This window comes from Meles meles, chromosome 4 (genome assembly GCF_922984935.1).
Source record: "Meles meles chromosome 4, mMelMel3.1 paternal haplotype, whole genome shotgun sequence".
Taxonomy (NCBI): Eukaryota; Metazoa; Chordata; class Mammalia; order Carnivora; family Mustelidae; genus Meles; species Meles meles.
Window position 1 is genome coordinate 85,686,868 of NC_060069.1, and position 19,469 is coordinate 85,706,336.

The 19,469-nt window shown below is 40.3% G+C and overlaps 2 protein-coding genes across 7 annotated transcripts in view; one reads left to right on the forward strand and one right to left on the reverse strand.

The window, feature by feature from the left end:
• Positions 1-19,469, reverse strand: part of MED12L (mediator complex subunit 12L) — a 324,770-nt gene that overhangs the window by 167,819 nt on the left and 137,482 nt on the right. The window lies entirely within an intron of this gene.
• The window catches only part of P2RY14 (purinergic receptor P2Y14), a 53,472-nt gene that overhangs the window by 24,238 nt on the left and 9,765 nt on the right, over positions 1-19,469 (forward strand). Inside the window, exons 2-3 of one of the 3 annotated variants that reach the window (XM_046002176.1) lie at positions 2,107-2,229; positions 4,543-4,648. The gene's annotated coding sequence lies outside the window, so the exon portion shown is untranslated. Of the gene's footprint in view, positions 1-2,106; positions 2,230-4,542; positions 4,649-5,099; positions 5,236-19,469 lie in introns of those variants that run through there. The other 2 variants (XM_046002174.1, XM_046002177.1) reach the window with 2 other exon arrangements.

The following is a 19,469-nucleotide window of genomic DNA, read 5'->3' on the forward strand; positions in this document are numbered from 1 at the left end:
AGAGCACAAGGCAGGCAGAGGGAGAGGGAGAAACAGACTCCCCACTGAGCAGAGAGCCCACAACAGGGCTCGATCCCAGGACCCTAGGATCATGACCTGAGTTGAAGGCAGACGCTGAGCCAACTAAGCCACCCAGGCGCCCCAGCAAAAATACTTTTAAACATACTCATACACATACAGCTAAGAACTGGACTGAATAAAGTTTGGCTCAAATTTTAACATTCAAGTGATGATGAGAGCTAACATTTCTATAGCATGTTTACATATCTTAACTGAAAATGGGAACATGGGCAGCCTGAACCATGAGGGCACAGTTTCTCCTGGTCACTAGAGCAGGCTGGGGAACTGTAATCCCTTTCAAAGCATGTGGTGAGCCTCAGCCATAAATGATATTTACATAACTCTCATTATATGAATAAGTGATACTGATTTATCCAGAGATTATAAACATAATACCTAGGTGAGGAGAAGTGCTGAAGAATAAGGGAGCTGAAACTTCATCTTCCACCCAAAGAAGTCAACAGATGCTACTAAAAGCCAAGAACTGTCATTTATGTAAAAATTCAAGGGTTAATACCTAGAAATAATAGCTACAATGTGAAAAAAGTGGCCACTAGGACACAGGGAAACAGCAGGAACTGTTATTTTCCATTACAAGATGTATAAAATTATTTGATTTCTTAAAGTACATAAATAAATGCATGACTTGAATAAAAATTTTACATTAGTTTAATTTGAATTAAATATATAAATACACACATGCATACATAAAATGAATTTCAAATTGCTTCAGCTAAGGGAAAACAAAGGAAAAGTAACGGAGGTCTTCATTGATTACATACAGTCACCTCTTTGTACCTAAAAGAACTTCCTTTTTCAACGAGCTAGAGTTTTAGAAAGCAAGGTGTCTATGGAATGCTAAGCAAAAGGGTAATAATGCACCAAGCACAGTGTGGGCAGCCTTGGCAATATGGGGTGACAAAAGCTGCAGAACCATCACCTGCCCTCCTGGCTGACAGATCTGGTGACTCCACACATAACAGACTCAAGGAACATCAACAAAAACTCACCTTCCCCCAAAACCAAATGAGACAACCACTACCATCTGTGACACAGTACAGGGTCTGAGAAGTGGCCTAACCAGAATTCAGATTAAGCCATATAGTGGTAAGATAAGGAAAAGCTCCATGAACAGTGGAGTCTGAGCTGTATTTTAAGGGATACACAAGAGTTCAACAGGTAGAAATGGAAGATAGGATCCATTTCAGGATGAGGAACTACTAGCCTGACAAAGGCCAGAGGTTAAAAAAAAAAAAAAAAAAAAAATGGTGTGTTTGGAAACAGGACCTGGTCTAAGGCACATCAAAATGCACATTACATGCTGTCATTGCCTCAAGTGGAGAATGTATGTGGGGAGGGCTAGAGGACTCCTGGGACAGTTAGTTCAGTGACTTCTGGCAGAGTACAAAACCACAGACATGATCGACTTAAATAAAATAAAAAGGGGTATGTTTCTAAAATTAGCTAGTTGATGAGAATATGCCCCCCATGTCTCCTTAGGACAGATATTTAGCTCATTACTCATGTCATGCCTGTCATGACCCCAAGTTTCCCTAAGGCCTTAGCTTTGTGCTAATGAATTCCATCAATACTTTTTCCTTATAACTCCCTAAGAGTATGGAACTCATAGACTTAGAGATTCGGGTTTCAAGTGCCTTAAATTCTCCCTTCAACTTACAAATGGAATACCATTATAAATGGAAAAGTTCTTTAAAAAAATATCAACCCCCCTTGGGCATTTTCACATAGTAGACATTCCTTTCAAAACTGCAATCATGGGGTACCTGAGTGACTTAGTTGGTTAAGCCTCCAACTCTTGATTTCCACTTGGGTCATGACCTCAGGGTTTGAGATTGGGGGGCAGGGGGCAGGATTCATGCTCAGTGGGGAGCCTCTCTGAGGTTCTCTCCCTCTGCACCCCCCTGCTCTAACTCATGCAAGCACACATTCACACGCTCACATTCATGAGCACTCTCTCTTTCAAATAAATCAATCTTGGGGCACCTGGGTGGCTTAGTCGGTTAAGTGTCCAACTTGTGGTTTCAGCTCAGGTCATGATCTCAGGGTCTTGGGATCAAGCCCTGCATCAGGCTGTCGCTCAGCGCAGAGTCTGCTTGAGAGTCTCTCTCCCCCCCCCCAAACCCCAGACTCCACTCACACTCAAAATAAGTAAGTAGAGAATCTCTCTCCCTCTTCCTCCCACAAAAAATAAATGAAATAAAAATCTTTTTTTAAGATAATTTTTTTTTAAATTACCATCATAAATTGAACCAAACATGATCCACATAGCCCTAAGTACTGGTTTTGGTTAAAATATACATATGTGACCTAAGGTTTCTATGTATCTGAGCAAGTTATAGCAGTTACCAGGCTACAGACTTATTCCTGGCAAACTGAGTATTTATAAAATCAGTTGATTTTTACATACAAATCAAAAGCCTTCAAAAATAAAACTTAAAAAAAAAAAGAAACTAAGCCTATTAACTTTTATTCTGCCCCTTACCAATATTTACCAGTCTCATTTATGAAACACAAGTGTTATAAGGAAATCTTAGAAGAAAAAGAAAATTTAGAAACCAACACATCTTTAGTGTTCTTTTAATTCCATGATTAAAAATGGTAGGTGCTGAAGATACAAAATTGTCAAGATATTGCTCTGCCTTCATCAGCTCCCAATCTAGTTGGGAGAAACAAAGAGAAGAAAATTAAAGAGCACCGGTAAAGAACTGTTACACCCCAGGGCCCTTTTCAGCACCCAGCCTACAGAAGGCAACCGTTCAACAGGAGCTGACCGACTAAATGAGCAGACGAATGTCAGAATAGGTTGGTGGAAGGATCGATCAACAGTATTTTTGGCTAACAGAAAAGAGGATGAGTGGGTTTCTGCCCGTATAAGAAATAGGATAAACTGAACTCAGACAAACTTACTAAAGAGTTATGCCATCATTTTAGCACATTTTAAAAAATAAGCACACGAAATCTAGAATTTCAAAGATATTTTTCTGTAGGATGAAACTAAACATTTAGTTTTTAAGATGACTCCATGAAATTTTTAAAGCAGTTCAAATTCGGGATGACCCAGGAAAAAGGAGAAAGAAGATATTCCAGAGAGAGGCAAAGGCATAAGCTCAAGCCAAGAGGCAAAAACTGCAGGGAGTTCAAATCAATCGACAGGCGGCAGGCAAGCAGTGGTAGATGAGGACCATCAAATCACAAAGCACTACGTCTGTCAGATTCAACAGGATGAACTTCCCTCGTACAGTGACAGGGACCCACGTAAAGGACATGGCTATGCTTGTATTTTGGAGGGATCCCTCCCAGGAATAAGTGAAGGGTAGACACTAGGGAGTCGGCTAGGGTGGGGAATACAGGTTTAGTGGGAATCATAAGTAAGAAATATTTAGGTGTTTAAAAAAAGCATCAGGCTTTGCTGATACACTGGGTATGAGCAGAGGAAATCAAGAAGGATAATTTGACAGTTTACAGCTTGGGTGACTAATAGACAGTAGTACCTAATAAAAGGGCTTAAGTCAAGGGATGGCTTTGAGGGGTTTTGTTTCATGTGATAATGATAATAAGCATGACTGATAATGAATAGGCTATCCTAAGAGAAAGGTAAAGAAAGTGGTAAAGTGAGTAAAGTTGATGATACAGGTCCAAACCAGATGAGTTTAAAATAGAGTTTAGGAGACTCAGGCCCCCTTCCTCCGGAGAGAGGTTTTATGATTACATTAATCCACAACATTGTGTAAGAACAATGAGTCCCAGCAACAGTTTGTTAAATGAGGAAGGAATCCAGAAATGTGGCTCAAACAGGGTGTTCGGAAACCAAATTGAAGAGGAGGGGTAACCTCCTGTGATTAGAGTCACAGTTCAAGGTTGGGAATGTGTCAACATTAACAGCTTGAGTAGATCAGGCACCATCAGTACACCCCTAGAACCAGGTCAGTGTGTTACAGAGACAGCTAGGTCTTTCAGTCAAGACTGATCGAGACTCCTAGGTCATCAGCCTACCTGCTACTGAAAGTGGTAATTTGTTCTGGTCTCATTTGTTCTCAAATATTTCTCCATTTTCCAACAAGTTTCAAGGAGTTAGTTGAAGCCATGTGAAGTACAATTTGAAAATACATCCCAATAAACACAGAAGCTATTCTTACAACAGCTTCACAAGAAGAGGTCATGGCTAGGCATGGGAAAGATCTAGCCTCCTGCTGGCTGGAGCTCTCATTTGCTCTGTTGCTCTCCCGTTTCTTGCTCTACCCAGTTTCACACCAGTCACTGTCTGGTCGGGCCTTGATAATCTGTAACCTTAAGCATAAATCATATCCGACTTATACAAGCACATAGTATAGCTGGGCTCCGAAGAGCACTGGACATCTGGAGTATTTGACATCCAAGCCTTTGGCAAGATGTCAACATTTCATAGAGTACTTTAAGTGTTTTGGTCTGAGAGCTAATGCAGCATTTCCCACTGGTCAACAGGCGCAGCCCAAGCAGAGAGCAAAGTCTATTTCCCTCAACATCAGATGTTACACTCAGCTGCTGATCCAATCTTGCCTACAGAGAGGAAGAGAGGCTGGAAAAACTGGTAAGTAAAAAAAGGTCCACCCGATGCAGAGTATATTTAAAGAGTATTTGTGATTCCAATGTGAAATGGCTGTTTGTACTCGTGTTGTACTAAATTCTTTTTTTTAATGGACTAAATGATAAGAGACAGATTTACAGATGAGACTTGATTTCCAAATTCAAAAACTAAAGTAAGTCCAATTAACTGTTCCCCATCAATGTTCCTTTTAACTGCCTGGAGCAGGATTTTCTTCCACAGGCTCATGCATTAAGCTTTAAGAAATCACTACTTTTTAAAAAATTCATAAACATTGCTTGTATACAACATAAGAAGTGCTCTGCGTGTGTGCGGAAAGTGGGTTAACATCAGCTTGGGATACAGTAAGAAGCACTGATAGAGCTGGGCTATGATGTAATCCTCAGAGCTGAGGGAGGCCAATAAAGAAAGGAAAAGCTGAAGAGAGACAGACAAAATAGGTTTGGTTTAAGAGCACAAATGGCCCAACTCCGCAAAGCCTGAAACCAAAGGCAAAATATTTCTTCATGCAAGGAAGCATTTAAAGTCTTCTCTGAAACCTAAACGCCTGAGCTACTTGTGTGGAACTAATGGTGAGTCACAACTGATTTTTAAAGGAAAGAGACAGAAATTAAATAAGCCTCATGGTTGCTATTTTAGGGGTTTTTTTAATGTCTTAGGCTTGGCTTTTCATATCTTTGATTCTTCTGATTTCTTTCTCTGAGACTTCACCAACATTTAAATATCAAGTATTCAGTGGTTTTTTTGGGGGGGGGGGGGTTGGGGGGTTTTTTTAGTTTTAATTTGTGGGTGGCAAGGACAAAGAACAACTTGTCGAACTTATTTTTGTTTTTTTCTAAAAACTGTATAGTAAATTTCATAAAGTCTAGACTAACAGATAATTTTAAATTTCATTTGTGCTTAGGATCCACTCCAGTATGTTTCCTAGCAAAACAGTTATTTAAAAGGCCTATTGGGGAAATGGTAAGAACATTGTGACTGGTAGAGGGCAGAGAGATAGGATCACTTATCAACCACGAGTTCCTCCCAACTCTGCTGGGAAAAATGTTTTAAAAGTCATAAAATTTAATATTTTTTAAAAAGCTATGAGTCTTCTTAACCAATGATTTTCTAAATGTAGAAAATGTAATCTTTTAAGTCTTTTCTTAATTCATTTTTATACCTACCAAAATTTTTAAGATTTTATTTATTTGACAATAAAAGAGCAAACAAGCGAGAGAGAGAGAGAGAGAGAGAGAGAGAGAGCGCGCGCACAAACAGAGGGAGGGGAGAAGCAGACTCCCTGCTGAGCAATGAGTCCAATGTGGGATTTGATCCCAGGACCTGAGCTGAAGACAGATGTTTAACCGACTGAGCCACCCAGGCACCCCACTTACCAACTTTCTTGCCAGTTTTCCCCCACTTAAAGATAGCATTCGTGGGAGAAAATCTATATACATTTATAGTCCTCTTTCCATTCTAGAGGACTTTCTGTATCAGCCCCACCCATTATAGGAGACTGCTTCACCTTTAGTGCTTGTCAACACAAAACATTTCACGACTGGTAGGGATTATAGTTGGTTAAGCATTGCCTTTGGCTCAGGTCATGATCCCAGAGTCCCAGATCAAGCCCCACACTGGGCTATGTATTCAGGGGGGAGTCTGCTTCTCTCTCCGCCCTTTATACCGCTTGTGCACTCTCTCGCTTGTTTGCTCTTTCTCCTGCTCTCTCCCAAATAAATAAAATCTTAAAAAAAAAAAAAAAAAACCTTGGAATTAAAAAAAAAAAAAGAAAGAAAAACAAAACCAACATGTAGGCTTACTTACTTCTTGCCATATGCCTTACTATACAGATTTTGTTAACCATTAATGTGTAATTTCACTAATAACTATTAAGTGTATTAGTATACTAATCATATGAAATTTCCACATTTGTAGGTTAAAAAAAAACAACCAAATATTAGCAATTTTATATGACTCACTCTAATAGGAAAGGAAGAGAAACAGAGTCTCAAAAGGCAGCCCCAAAAGTCAAGGGGTGAGGAAAAAACTATTAATGGTATTTTACATAATTGTAATATGACAGCGAGATCCAGGACTTCTAATTAACAATGCCAAGTAACAAATCTCCATAGATACAGCCCTCTGTTTTTAAAGCATTTGCACATATATTATCAAAACTGGATGTTTCCTGCAGCCAAATTACAATGGGAAATGCCTTCTGGTTTTGGCTCTGTTTTACCAGTTAGGAAGCTAGGGTCCAGGGAGGTTTGTTGACTCGAACACAGTAACACAGCTAATAAAGGCCAACAACGGGACTTCAAGAAAAAGCCATCTGGCTTCAAATCCAGTACCCTCTCACTTATCCCACCTCTCTCTGATCTAAAGAGATGAATGTGCCCAATAAAAATTGTAATTTATACATAAACACAAGTTTGGAGATGCAAAAGTGTACAGGACTGCTCTGCCTCTTGTTTGCACAACAGTGACAATAATTACATTGCATAAAACAGGCAATATTACAGGCACTCAGATTTTTACAGAGGCAATTTTATATGGTAGAAAAAGCAGGCCTTTGCAGATAAACAGCTGAATTTGAATCTACTGTGACCTTGGGCTACATTTGCTTCTTAGCTCTTTTGCCTCTATGATCTTCCTCCATTCCCTAACCCATAAAACATCATGATAAAGCTATCACCACAAAGAGCTGCTAAGATACTAATGGGGGCACGTTAGTATCTGACACGTAGCAGCTATTCAATAAAAATAGAATTCTCTCCCCCATCCTTGCTAATAACTTATTAGTCTGAGATAGTATTAGCAAGATTAAAAACCTCACAGGAAACTTTTTGAGTTAGCATCTGCTACTCAGAGGGCCAAACAAGAAATTGCAAAATAAGGGAACATGAATAGTTCTCCCAATTCACCTTCCATCATTTCAACAGAAAACTGGGGACTGTGCCAGCACACAGGTGGCAAGCATCTATCAACATATGCCCACTAAGTAGCAACCACCATAAGTGACCCACACTGTAAATAAGCAGGCTGGCCAGGGAGCCTGAGAGCCAGAGACCTGGCGATTGGGAACCCAGGGCTCTGAGCCCTACAGGTGGTAGTCCTACAGAGGTGGGGAAAAGACATGAAGGTTATTTGTTTAATTCTCATGCCTTGTGGGTAGATGAAAACCAAATAGACAACCTTACCAAAAAACTCAAGAAAAAAGTGAAATGAAAGATAATCTTATCTGTAGGAGTTACAAAGATAGACTGGGAAGTTTTACTTATTTTTACAATTTAATTACTCTTCATAAATGTCTGGTGTCCTCTTTTGGTATTTATAGACAGTCCACATACTGTCTAGTATATGTATAAATTAAAGCCTGACATCAAAATAAGCAAATTAACCCCCAGAAATCCTTATTAGAGAGTATAGTAAAATATATTTTAGCCAGGAATTCTCAAACTTTTGGTCTCAAGATCCCTTTCCCAACACTCAGTAGTCTGAGGAGCTTTCATTTGTGTAAGTTAAATCTAGCCATATTTACTATATTAAATATTAAAATTGTTAAATTTATATTTATAATTCAGTTTTGAAATAGTGCCAAATGTTAACATGAATAACATTTTGTGAAAAATAAATTACCAAAAAAAGTTTTAATTAGAAAGGTGACATTCTACATTTTTACATCTCTAACATCTAGACTAAGATTCTCATATTCATTTCTGCATTTAATTAGTTTCAAACTGTAGTTTTAATTAAAGCATATTAAAGAAAATCTAGTCTCACACACATATGTAATAGGAAAAGGAAGAAGTATATAAGAGCCTTCTGGATTTTTTGCTTTGGCACCACATGAAAACTCAAAAAGTGGTGGTTTCTTAAATGTTGTTTGCAATGTAGAATCTAAGTCCTCATCAATGAATATTCCTCTTACATTAAAATCCTTTAGTCTAACCTAGTCTCTGAATAAGCCTTTGATCTGCGCTAGATTTTATAATATGATACAATCATCAGTCACTTGGAGATGTACACTCATGCAGAATTCAGGCAGAATATACTCTTCATTATATAAAATCAAAAAATAGTATTAATATTGGCACTGATCTCTGTCTAAGTACTGGAAAGTGCTGCTATTTGTTTTCCTTGGTGAAGGCTCACTTCATCTGTTTTTTGAGAAAATGTCTGCCAAATACCTCAGTCTGAATTACTATAGTTTGTTATCATTCTTTCAAGTAAAAACAGTGTTCCAGGAAAAAGCAACTAATTCAGCTCATGGCTCAGTCACTCCACTGTTGTTGCTCTAGACAACCATCATATCTAGCCAAAGCTTTAGGAACGATTCCTATTCTGTAATGCAAAATATTTACGACACATATTTAAAGGGTAAGATTTAACCAAGTACAATACACATTCCTTCATCAAGGACGCTTAGCCTTTTCTTTTCCTGGTTAGTGGGAACGCACAGCAGTAATGCAGTGACTACAGGACAGATGTACATGGCCTTGACTGGTACTAAAGTCCCATCAGGTTTGTTTTACATACCACAGCGTTTGCACCATTCATACAAATGTCAGTGTAATAAGTTAGAAAAGGCAAATAACATGTTACTATTCTTTGAAAGATATGTTGATTTTCAATGCCCTCCTGAAAGGGTGTCAAGGACCCCCATGGACATAATAAGCCATATTGTGAGAACTATTAGTTTAGACTTCGAGATAGAAAATTTTCTTTTGATACATAAACACTAGCTCAAAAAAAAAGTAATTTGACTACATTAAAATCAGTAACTTTTGTTTATCAAAATAAATCTTTAAAAGTGAAAAGACAAGTTACAATCTGGGAAAGGCAATTCACCATATATACACCCAAACAAAGCAGATCAACAATATTTGAAGAATTTTTACAAATCAATGATAGCATAAATAACCCAACAGAAAAATGAGAAAGATTAGTTGACATTTCATGGAAATAACTGATTATCATATGATGAAATGCCCATATCATTCATCAGTAATCACGGAAACGCAAATTAATACCACAATATAATAACGTGTCACAAACAAAACTGTAAAAATCTGAGAATATGAAATGTTGAAGAAGATTTGTGACCACAGGATCATTACACATTGTTGATAGGAGTATAAATTGGTACAACCACTTTAGAACATAGTTTGACACTGTTTCCATTATTTTAACATTCATATACCCTATGAATCAACAATTTAACTTCTAGATTTATCCCCACAGAAAAATCTTTCACATGTTCATCAAGAGACAATATGGATATACATCTCAACATAGTTTACATGGGCAAAAACCCAGAAACACCCCAAACATAGGAAACTGAGCGCATGAACTGATATGGTCAGACAATGGAAGGTTATAGTCATCAAGACAAACGAATGATAGCAATACTCAATAACATGGATGATATGTGATATGTTACAGTTAAGTCACTAAAAGATCACATGTGGCCTTTTAAAACACACACACACACACACACACACACACACACAGATACACACACACTTTTAGGAAAATATATAGACGTTACAGAACACTACAAAACAAGACAGCAGGAGAATGAAGAAAATAGGATTCAGGATACATGATGGCCAGAGACAGCCTGTGGGAAGGAGGGCAAAGCATTCAGCTACACGTAGCTTATTACCATCTTGCCTTTTGTTCTGGTTATTTAGTTTAAGAAAAACTATTAACGTGATTAAAAAAAACAGAATTAAACTTTTAAAAGTCAAACTTGCATCAACTTTGCATAAGAGTATTTTATAAATTAAAGATTATGGTTGATCCAATGTTATGCACCAAAGATTTTAAAAGATACCTATATATTCTACCCTATAGTACAAAAATTATAAAACTCTAGAGGTTCTAGACAGACTCATCATGTAACAGCTAATAAATCAACTCCTGAGTTTGACCAAAATTGTACAGATAGATTCACTCATAAATTCACTAAGTATCTATTGAACTTCTACGGTAATGCCAGACACTAATTTAGCAGTGAGCAAGAGAATTAAGTTCTGGTCTCATGAAAAGAATGAAGTCCTTTAAGGGGGTGATGGAAACTACAAATCAAAAATTAACTATTACTTTAAATAAGGAAGAGAGCTATGGAAAAAAATAAAAGTTGGTGAGGGGCTGGAGGGTGCTGGGTACAGGGTTGGCTGCATCAGATGCCATGGACAGAACAGGCCTCTCTGAGGAGGTGATGTTTTAACACAGACCAACATGAGGCAGACACACTAAAATGCTAAGGACAGACAACCACAGCCCGAGGCCGGGGCTCCGAGCACTTCTGCCCCAGTGAGTTTTAGATCCTCATGCAACTGGGCCTCAACATCACTGCAGGACAGTGTGAAAGGAAATTCACCTGGGCACTCCCGCTAGTCCTAACACAGTGCTTGACAAGAACTCAGGGGGTAATGTTTGCAGACCCTTGCCGAGGGCCCCTACCAGTGTACAAAGATCAGAAGCCTTTTGGGATTTACTGGGACAGGGGAAAAAATATGTACCTGGCTCAGAGCTTTGCTGGGCACTGGGTGACAGACAAGGAAAAGCTCAAGGGGATAGCTAGGCAGTTAAGCTTTTGCTTATTTTCAATTTTTGTTCAACTGGGCCAAAATATCTAAGTAGCACAATAATCTAAATTCATAACGCATATTGGTTTACTTGCCAAAGGCACCAAACATCCACTGTTTTGCCTTCCCTGTGTCCTCCACACTGTACACACAAATACACCTGCACTTTTTCCACAGGCTAATCATGTCAATGACATTCAAGAGATGGAACAAAGCTTGCCAGAACTCCCACTGCCGCAGGGTGGACAGATTTATGTTAGAGGTACGAGTCACACAGCTGGGGAGAGGCCTCTGTTCTCCACCAGGAGTGCAGCAGTGGACCCTGGCTGAGACACCAGGGAGCAGGATCAGCTAGAATGTAAGGTACACTGACGCTGTATCTGCCAGGCGTCTCCCAGCTGCCTCCTAAAGGGGAGGCCTGAAACCAAGGAAAGACCAGACAGGGTAAATGCTCCAGTCAGAGAGGGCTTGGAGGAGCTGGGTTCTCAGCACTGGTGCTCTGGTTTCTACCTCAGGAACTTGCTCGAGCCACTAAGTTCCCTTCACCTGCTTTCTTCCTGTGCGGTATAATGATGTTTTGGGTTATTCATCAGAAATTTATACAGTTGCTCCTATGAACCATTTGCCAGGTCAGGTGAAAATACAAAGCTCTCTATCCATGCATAACACACTAGCGAACGAAAAGAAGTCTTTCCGACAGAAAACAATACTCCCTAGCAGTTACGGCTTTAGAACGACACTGACGTGGATTCAAACCGCAGTTCTACAACACACTAGTTGCAATACTGTGGACAATTTATTCAAACTCTCTAGAATTCAGTTTCCTGAACTATAAAGTAGAATTGCTTTTTATCTTATCAGAACTATAAGAGGATGTATTTAGAAGCATGTGGCTGAAGGTTGTTCATTTTCACTGGTGCATAAAATTTCATTAATTCTTTCTTCTTCTACCCATTCTCCTGTCAATAATCCTTCGAGCTAATGCCCACGTTTTTGCTATTATCACTGTTTCTATGAGCATCCTTGTTCATGTTCCTTGGTATGCTTCTCTAGTTTTCTAGGGCACATACCTAGGAATTAAAAATGCTTCTCTACAGGGTGAGTAAATATTCCTCTTTTCCAACTACTTTCAATTCATTTTCTAAAGTGCTACACTTTAGAAACAACGCTGAGCTGGGTATTTGTAAAAAGTCCTGGAAGACTACATACAGCATAAACAACTTTACAAGAGAATCTATGACTACAGAGATTAAAATCAACTGTTTTTTTTTTTTATTTATTTATTTGACAGACAGAGATTGCAAGTAGGCAGAGAGGCAGGCAGAGAGAGAGAGGAGGAAGTAGGCTCCCTGCTGAGCAGAGAACCCAATGCGGGGCTCGATCCCAGGACCCTGGGATCATAACCTGAGCCGAAGGCAGAGGCTTTAACCCACTGAGCCACCCAGGTGCCCCTAAAATCAACTGTTTTTAAAGGGCAGAAATGGGGGCACCTGGGTGGCTCAGTGGGTTAAAGCCTCTGCCTTCGGCTCAGGTCATGATCCCAGGGTCCTGGGATCGAGCCCCACATCAGGCTCTCTGCTCCACGGGGAGCCTGCTTCCTCCTCTCTCTCTGCCTGCCTCTCTGCCTAGTTGTGATTTCTCTCTGTTAAATAAATAAAATATTTAAAAAAAAAATTTAAAGGGCAGAAATGAAGAACACAAAACTCAAGATGGGGTTCACTCCGGGCAGAGGAGATGCAGGAGGTCTGGTGGAGTTCTGGCTCTTGGCTCAGTGCTGTGCTCTTTTTGACTGTGCTTTCCCTTATGTTACATAAATTCTTTTCAACATATGGAATAATCCTTGAAAAAGAAATAGTACTCTTAAAAGTAATTAGCATTCCCTGTGTCCCATACAAAGTAAAGTTCCCAATAAATGCAGTTATTGCTATAAAATGTGAGGAGACTGAAAGGGATGACAAGACACAGGGAGAGCTCAACGCAAGCTGTGACTCACTCAGTTGAGGGAAAAGCTCTTTCCTCTGGAGGTGAGGCCACCTGGCTCCTCAGCATCCAGGGCTGTGAGGGACCCAGAAGTGCGGAAAATGGAGGTGCACCCTGCGGAGGGGAAGGAGATGAGGCAGCTCAGGTTCAAGCACCAGGCACTGAGCTCTAAGGGGGCAGATGGATCCACAAGGCCAACAAGGCTGTCTGCTAATAAGTGCCCAAGGAATAGATGATCGATTAAAGGCAAAGTTTGCTTTCTTGATGATGATTTTAAACAGTGTTCTAAACAAAGATCATTTTGGCTGGAAAGAGAAAGGGAGATGGCAGAGAAAAGAATAAGATAGACCAATTTAAGGGTAGGCAGAGAAGCTCCCCAAGGTGACTGAGAAGAACAAGTAAGCAGGGTAACAGAGAAGTCTAAGAGACTGTTAAGTACCTGATATATGTCAGGCACTGAGCTCAGGACTCTTCTCTCTATCTAACACACACATATATTATACATGCATATGTGCTCATACATACACATGTGTATGCTCATATACTGTAATATGTATCAGCCCAAAAAATACAATACACAAGCACACGTACTTTCTTTTCTTCTACTGATCTGTTTTGAAAATGTGGTGCAGGCAGTTATGGCCCATCTCTCCAAATACCTCAGTATGCATGCCTGAAGAATAAGAATATTCCCTTGGAGGATTTTGGGTTGGCTGAGTTGGTTAAGCGTCTGCCTTTGGCTCAGGTCATGATCCCCGGGTCCTGGAATCGAGTCCCACCTCAGGCTCCTTGCTCGGTGGGGAGCCTGTTTCTCCCTCTACCTGCCACTCCCCCTACTCATGCCTGCGCTTGCTCTCTCTGGCAAATAAATAAATAACACCTTAAAAAAAAAAAAAGAATATTCCTCAACTTAACCATACTATTAACATAGCTTGAAAGATTAATTCAATAATACTGTGTGACATAGAGCCTGTATTCAGATTTACACAACTGTCCCCAAACAATTCCTATAGCTCTATCCTCTACTTCTTCCCCAAGTCACTAGTCACATTCACACATTATGTTACTTCTCTTTGGCCTCTTTTGATCTAGAATCACTTCCTCCCACCCCATCACATTCATTCACTTTTCATGACACTGATTTTTTTTTTTTTGAGTCTTTACACATTCTGAATCTGCCCAATTGTTCATCCATAATTAGCTTTTTCACAAGGCATGTTGTGTACATCTAATTGGATAATATCTGGAGGCACAAAATGTCAAGGTGTCCCATTTGCGGTAAGTCTGATCATTCTGTGACTTCCAGATATCTCTGCTGAAAAGGTATCATTTGTTCTTTCGTATTCTAAATGACTGGAGAGTGATGCTTGCAGACTGGACTATCCTGTTCTCCTACAACCTTTCACCGACTGGCTTTTCCCATCCCCTGAAGACTGCTGCCTCATCAGTTACTACACTGAGGTTGCAAAATGGTGACTTGCTAATTCTATCACTCATTCTACCTTTTTAGCTGTTATTCTGTAAAGAAGAGCTTCCCCCAGTCTGCATCCTCCCTTTTTTAATCCCTATTCTTGTTTTTGGTTTGTTCTTTGTTTTTTGTTTTTGCTTTGCTTTACTTTATTTTAGAGGGACAGAAACAGAAGGGGAGGGAGTGGGGGAGGGGCAGCCAGAGGGAGAGGGAGAGAGACATTCAAACAGACTCCTTGTTGAGTGCAGAGCCTGAAGTGAGGCTCAATCTCACGACCCTGAGATCACGACCTGAGCTTAGAACCAAGAGTCAGACACTCAACAAACTGTGCCACCCAGGTGCCCCAATCCCTATTCTTTTTTTTTTTTTTTTACTGCCTTTGCATTTTTTTTTCCCATTTTATTTATTTTTTTCAGCATAACAGTATTCATTGTTTTTGCACAACACCCAGTGCTCCATGCAAAACGTGCCCTCCCTATTACCCACCACCTGTTCCCCCAACCTCCCACCCCTGACCCTTCAAAACCCTCAGGTTGTTTTTCAGAGTCCATAGGCTCTTATGGTTCGCCTCCCCTCCCCAATGTCCATAGCCCCCTCCCCCTCTCCCAATCCCACCTCCCCCCAGCAACCCAGGAGAATTCGAGAGATAAGTGACACCATAAGACGAAACAACATTAGAATAATTGGGATTCCAGAAGAAGAAGAAACAGAGAAGGGAGCAGAAGGTCTATTGGAGAGAATTATTGGAGAGAATTTCCCTAATATGGCAAAGGGAACAAGCATCAAAATCCAGGAGATGCAGAGTACTCTTTTTTTTTTCTTTAAAGATTTCATTTATTTATTTGACAGACAGAGATCACAAGTAGGCAGAGAGGCAGGCAGAGAGAGAGAAGAGGAAGCAGGCTCCCAGCTGAGCAGAGAGCCCAACTTGGGGCTCAATCCCAGGACCCCGGGATCACAACCTGAGCCGAAGGGAGAGGCTCCAACCCACTGAGCCACCCAGGCGCCCGCCCCAATCCCTATTCTTAATACTAATTCTTTATTCTTAGTATCACTATCAACTCCTGAATTTGGCTTATTTTTCAAAGTACTTTAATCTCGTATTGTCATTCTTGTTGATTTCCAAAATGTCAAATTTAGAAGTGCCACTGAGGCAGGTCCCATGTCCCTTTTCTACATTTCCCCACTGGGTTGAGCGTTTCCTTGTTTTTTTGCCCACATGGTTTACCTCAACTCACCTTGTACTTTCCCTGTGCCTTAATAAAATCAGTCACTTCTCCAAGAAGCCCTGGTTCCTTTTAGTGGGCAGTAGTACTTAGAAACAAGATGAGCTCACTGATACTAGCAATCAGTACTTCTCCATCTAAGAGTGTTTTCACCTTTGTTATTTAATGATGGGAAAGGCTTGAACAAATTTATATCTTTGGGGCTGTGGTGACTTTCAGTCCTATGCATTTTTACCCTGTCTTATTAAGGACTTGTACAGGTTTCTACCTTGCAGAGAAATCGCTTCTAGGCAGAGAGACATACTGAAAACATAAGAGGGAACCAATAATGTATAAAGAGTAGAAGGAAGTCAAGAATAGGCAGCAGAAAAGGGGGGGAAAAAAAAGGGCACGGAGTAAAACCAAACCAGTCCAGGTCCAAGCAAGTCATAAGCAAAAACTACAATGGGACACTCGTTACCTGGTTATTATCAGATTTCTCACATACAGACATTACAGCTGAGGTAACACTGAAATGCCATTGAATAGCTCCTGTGGAGCATGGCAAGAAAAAGATGATTTTCTTATAACATCCTTGACTGACTCATATTGAACTCCATTGTAAAGGTGAAATAATCCTAAATGGAATGGTCTAAAAAGGACACACACACTCAACAATGGATCCCAACCTGTGGACGTAGGGCTCACAAAAAGGAAAGGTCTTTGATTTCACATACACTCAGCACCATCTCTAAGCTGCACAAAACTACATCTTTCACATTTAAGTTCCACTAATTTTGAAATGAATGTAGTTGCTTCATTATCACATGTTATATGTAATAGAATATGAATTCATTCACAGACATGGCTAATTCAAGTGAGTGACTGTCACAAATATTTTATAAAAATCAAAGGTTAGTCATTCTTCCCACACGGAAGAAGTACATCGAATGCTAGGTTTTCAAGAGTTATGAATGGAAATCCATTTTTTTTACAGCATTCTCACTCCTGCCTAAAGTCCTAGGTATTTATAATCTTTTGCTTGGGCTATGTAAGGCTCAATCTTGAACAAACATACAGGTGGCTGATGTTTAGCTAAGTAGTTAAAAGTGTGGGTTTCCCAGAAATGAAAATCTATTCCCAACCCCACAGCAAAGGGATATGCATTAGTGCCCTTAGCTCCAAGATTGGAAGATCTGAGTAGTGCATGTCTAACTGAGAAACGCAAACATCATCTCAGTGAGGCAAATGGGAGGTCAGAGATTCATTTCCTTTCCTGGCCCAAGGGAATAGAACCACGTATTTAAAAACAATGCTGCAGAACAAGCTGGAAAAAAATCAGGAATCCAAATAGCTCAATCTAATTTCAGGCACAGAGGAATTAGTTCCCCAAATTGTGAAGACCACGAGTATCACAGCTTTATGTCACCTTCCTCAAAGACTCAGGTTTGTGTGGATTGCTGAAGAAGACCGGGCAACACTTTGGGCTTCGCACTTCATACTCCCTATCACTGAGTGTCACTTTTGGTGACTAGAACAGAAGGACCATAGACAGCACTGCCTTCGCCCTTCTCCACCAACACAAGCACTCTGGGGCCAGATACCTGAGGCCAGATATCAGAGCACTCAGCCAAGGGACTACGATGCCTCTTGTAACCCTCATTTCAGTGCAGAACATCAACCTAAAATAAACTTGAGGAAGTAAGGGAAAGTGTGTGGGGGGAAGCCTGACCCAAGGGAAGTCCTAGGCAGACTGAAAGTCCCAGAGACATTTGATTATTCCATCATCAGCTGAGTCACTGACTGAACCCACACTGTTCCCTCTGAGCCACACACTGCCAGGCACCAGGTATTGGATTCTTACAGGGAGAAGAACCCTATAAAGCAGCAACTACTACCCCCCCCCCCCATTTTAGAGAGGTAACTGAAACACAGAGGCACTTAGTAACCCAGAGCTATTAAGTAGTTAAGCCATCTTTCTAACAAGATCCACTGCATCCAATACGGGTGCTTTTACCCACTATATTGCACTGTCTGCCTTATTCCCAGAGAGCCGTAAAGAAAGCCCACTTCACATTCTGAGACCTAAGGATCTGAATTACTTACTACTGACGAGTTACTCAATATGCAGTCAAGATTTATCAACAGTAAAAGAGCTGACTAAATTCTCTTCATATGTCAAAATGATATCAAATACACCTACCATTAAGGGACTATTCCATTGGTTCTCAACTTAGGAACACTTAGAAATGTGTGGACACATTTCTTTGTTGTCATAAGTCATGGGGTGCTACTGGCACCTAGTGGATAGAGGCCAGGGATGCAGCTAAAAATCAAAAAAAGCACAACACAATTCACCCATAAAGAGCTGGAATTTAAAAAAAAAAAAAAAAAAAAAAAAAAAGTCAGCAGCGCCAAGGTTGAAAAACCTGAGACCATAACAAAGAGTGTGGATGCAAAATCCTCACTGATCCGACAGGATGCAGGTCCCACTACAGAGGCTAGTGACAGGTAACCATTATCGTGGCCCCAAATGTTTGGTGCCTGTGCTACACCTTCCCCTCCTCTATCAGCTCCCATAATCCACTAAGACATGAAGACAAAGCGTTGAGATCCTAGATGGGCCAGTTTTGCACTCCGCTACCAGTTCTAAGTATTTTAAGGGCAATGGTTAGAATTAATAGTAAAAACTAGACTTGGGCATTAACAGTTTATTATCCATATTAACCCACTGTCTATTATCATACATAATTGAAGACGGCTCTATTCATACCAGAAACACACAGATTTGTGATTCCCATGAGTTTTAGTCTGTGAACAGGGAAGCCCAGGAAGAAGGCCTGGTGGTCAAGACAGAGCTGAGCTTCTGTATTGGCGGAAGATGTTCACAGGTACCTGCGATTCAGTCTAAGAAGAGCATGCAGACATTTCTAATGTGAGAAATAATTAGCACAGCTCCTTATTTGAAGCATATAACCACAGCTTTCATTCAATTATAAGTTAAACTGAAACATGTTTATCAGAGTCGAACTGAAGGTGAAGTCAACAGGCCATAGTGGCCAGGAGTTAGGAGGTTCAAGTGAGATCCAATCAAAGCCTCATGACTATAGGCAACCAACAGGAACAAGCAAAGCCCTCCTTGGGCCAGGGACCCCTGGGAGTCCTTGGTGGTATCCAAACCATCCACAGCAGACCTGGGTTTCCCCCAGCAACAGCAGTCTCCAACACTTACTAATCAGTGTCATTGTTTTAATCACCATAATGAATGGTCCAATTCTATTCCTCTTCCAGCACATCAATGCACAAGACAGAAAGCTGAGTCAAAATCAAAAGTCACAAACACATTCACTTTACACATTTTTCAGAAACTGTGAAAGAAAATGGAGGTTACTCCAAGCTGTGGTACCTGGAGGCTAACTGGAAAAACTGAAGGTAGCCACAACTTGCAGACCTTCAAAACCTAGATGAAAAACACTTGCAAACCCACACACACACGCACTTGCCCTTAAAGGGAATAACAAAACAAAACAAATAAACAAAAACAAAAAAAACCTGGCTAAGTGACTCCTAAAGAC